The sequence below is a fragment of the Sapajus apella genome, unplaced genomic scaffold, assembly GCF_009761245.1.
Source record: "Sapajus apella isolate SASKATOON/1434 unplaced genomic scaffold, GSC_monkey_1.0 scaffold49, whole genome shotgun sequence".
NCBI classification, from domain to species: Eukaryota; Metazoa; Chordata; class Mammalia; order Primates; family Cebidae; genus Sapajus; species Sapajus apella.
In genome coordinates this window covers 11,742,623-11,746,086 of record NW_022436989.1, presented here as the reverse complement: position 1 = coordinate 11,746,086, position 3,464 = coordinate 11,742,623, and positions in this window count along the sequence as shown.

Genomic DNA, 3,464 nt, shown 5'->3' with positions numbered 1-3,464 from the left:
CCCAAAGTGCTGGGATTACAGGCTTGAGCCACCATGCCCGGCCTGTTGTTACCTTTAAAATATTTTCATTAAAATCTGCTGTCATCTTTTTAACACCATGCCTGTTATGGATTTCTGACTTAATGTTTTTATTTAGAAACTTTCATACATATATATGTATAAAAAACAATGTCACTGTTTTGTTTCCTTTGAGATAGGGTCTTGCTCTGAAGCCCAGGCCAGAGCACAGCTATGGGAGATTAGCTCAATTCAGCCTCAAACACCTGGGCTCAGGTGATCCTCCCACCTCAGCCTCCTGAGTAGCTGGGACTACAGGTGTGCACCACCATGCCTAGCTAATTATTTTTATTTTTTAGAGGCAGGGTCATGCTATTTTGCCCAGGCTGGGTCTTGAACTCCCAGGTTCAAGCAGTCCTCCCATCTTGGCCTCCCAACAAGCATTTTGCCAAGTTGCTCTTTTAAAATTAGCAATTATGCCAGGTCCTGGGCTAGTGTTTCATCAATGCTATTGTATTTAATCCTCACAACAATGATTCCAGATAGGTACTTGTATTCCCATTTTACTGTTAAGGAACCTAAGACTTGTTCAATGTTTCACTGCTTTTAAATGGTGGCAGCGCTGCTGAACCCAGGCCTGTTTAACACCCAATTCCATCCTCCTAAACTACTGACTAGACTGCTCTTTGCATGTGTGTTACATATATGTACGCATATGCTACATAGTAGGCATGCAATAAACATTTGTTGAATGACTGTTCTGTAGTGTACGTATTTGCTCAGAACTACAGGGGTTATTACTGTTTTTAGAAATTGATGGTAATCATGTAATCCTCTGGATGCAGAGTGTAGCTAAAAACATTCATATCATAACATCAGGTGGAGCCTAGAACAATGACTATTAAAGGGAGACTATTAAAGGTAATAAGGTAATGTCTATAACAACCCACTTATAAAAGATATTACTGAGAATAAGTTATGGCTGATAAAGCATCTGGCATAGTCTTTATAATTAGTTCCTCAACAAATATTTACAAATGTATTCTAGCATATTATGTATCATGTAGGTATTAGGCCCTTGATAAACATGTCTTTAATAAATCGTTATTGCAATCCCTTTTTATCACTGTTTAGGCCATGTCTGTGAATTCTCCCAGCTGCACTCATTGAAATGAGTGTGGGTTTGACTGTATTTACTGTTGTCGTATCAGCTTGAGTTTAACTCACACCCAACAGAGATGTTAAGGGTCAAAGGTACTGAGAGAAAGTTCTTTATCTATCCAACACGAAGACTGGCTGAATGCTGTGGATAATAAAGTCACGGAGAATGTGTACCTTTAGGGGAAAAAAAATCTTCTTTCCTTTGAAATGTTGGTTAGCTCTGTTTCATGCTGTAACACATCTTATTAAAAAGTCCCTGAAGCATTTTTAAAGAGCCGTGAAGTCTTCACCTCTCTAAGTGTTACTTGCATTTCTCATAGCACTTCCTGCCTCATTTAATTCTACTACTGTTAGATCACCAATCATAACTTGATGACTAAATTAACATTTTCCTATTGAAGATGTTTTGGAAAAAAATATATCTTGGCCTTATTACGAACTTAGAGGCTCTGTTAATGAACAGGATGCAAAGGACTCGTTTGGGAGACAGAAATCCTTTCTGGTGGCAACCGTTTACTTCAACATTCTTCTGATGTGCAGGGTGTTACAAACTGGCTTGAGAAAGTGGACACAGAGTCCAAAAACAGGGTCACGTAAGATTAAAAATACAGTAGGAGGTCTGTAAAGGGGGTGAATATAACCAGCTGCCTGAGATGAGCTGATTATGTGGGCTCTGAATTTGGCCTAGATTACTGGGAATCAAGGCAAAAAGAAAAATAAGATGGAGCCGGGTGCGGTGGCTCACACCTGTAATCTCAGCACTTTGTGAAGCCAAGGCGGGCGGATCACGTAAGGTCAGGAGTTCGAGACCAGCCTGGCCAACATGGTGAAACCCCGTCTCTACTAAAAATACAAAGATTAGCCGGATGTGGTGGCATGTGCTTGTAGTCCCAGCTACTTGGGAGGCTGAGGCAGGATAATTGCTTGAACCTGGGAGACGGAGGTTGCACTGAGCCAAGATTGTGCCAGTGCACCCCAACCTGGGCGAAAGAGTGAGACTCCATCTTAAAAAAAGAAAAATAAGATGAATATTGTAGGTCTGACTGCCCCCGCCATGTTTATTTGGTTAAAAAAATTTATAAATTTACCCAAATTTTCCTTGGCATTCAATTCAAAGAAGGAAAAACCATTTGTCTCCTAAAGAGTTACTGTATTCCTTTAAAGATATCCACAGGAAAACATAGTAACATTAACTATTACGGCCTACTCACAGTTTGTCTGCCATTCTTATTAGAGAAGAGAGAATGTCACATTGAAAGCATGTCAGAAGTTATGGAAAGTCGTGAAATGTAAGTAAGACTTTAAGTTGTGATTCTTTACAAAGCTTTATTCTATGCCAGGCTGCTTGGATGAGTTCAGAAATCAGCTGAATATGAAAGCTGTAAGAGCAGCTGCCCAGCGGAGGTGGTACATATCGCACTGCTTTGCAGAGAGGACTGAAAAACTCAATTAAGCTCCTAAAAGTCTTTCATCATTGCTAAGCAGCATTGACAAGCTAAGATGTGAACTTGGGAGGTGGACTAAATATACAAGATGTCAGGATAAGACTGGAAAAATCTTGAAGGGTTAAAGAGCTGAGATCATTCTAACATGGCATTTAGCAGAGGTCAGTGTCACGTCGGGCCCCGCAGTTGAGGGGAAAACATCAGTGGTTTGAGTGAAGAGTAGGAGGGAGGTACTTTGCAGCACTTGTGGGAAAAGGTGTCCAGGGCTCTAGCTGAAAGGAAGCTCCATATGAAGCCACATTGTAGTGGTTGCCCTCCTTCATCTACCTACCTATCAAAAAATAAATAAAACAATGGGCTGGATGGTTTGTCCTTGGGGTAAATCCTTTCTTTGGTTGGGGCTGCTGTTGTTGTCCGGGTAGATCCCTTTGCAAGCCAGCATGCTTCCCATTTAACCCTGGATTTTACCAATCCTAGCTGTCTCACAAGGGCCTGACTCTCCCTGTCTGTTCCCTGCCCCGCCTAAGCAGTCATTTGATGCCCTGATTTAGAATAAAGGAAGTGACAGACTCTCTAGGCCATGCTGCTTGGACTTTACCAGGGGTATTTCATTCCACTTAGAATATCACTCTTTTAAGTATTATACAGAAATTAACTCATTCAGAGAGTACCTAGGATAAGGTCAAAACTGAGTCATGGCCGGGCATGGTGGCTCCCACCTGTAGTCCCAGCACTTTGGGAGGCTGGAGCAGGAGAATTGCTGGAGGTCAAGAGTTTGAGACTAGCCTGGGCAACATAGGAAGACCTTGTTTCTACACACACACACACACACACACACACACACACACACACACACACACA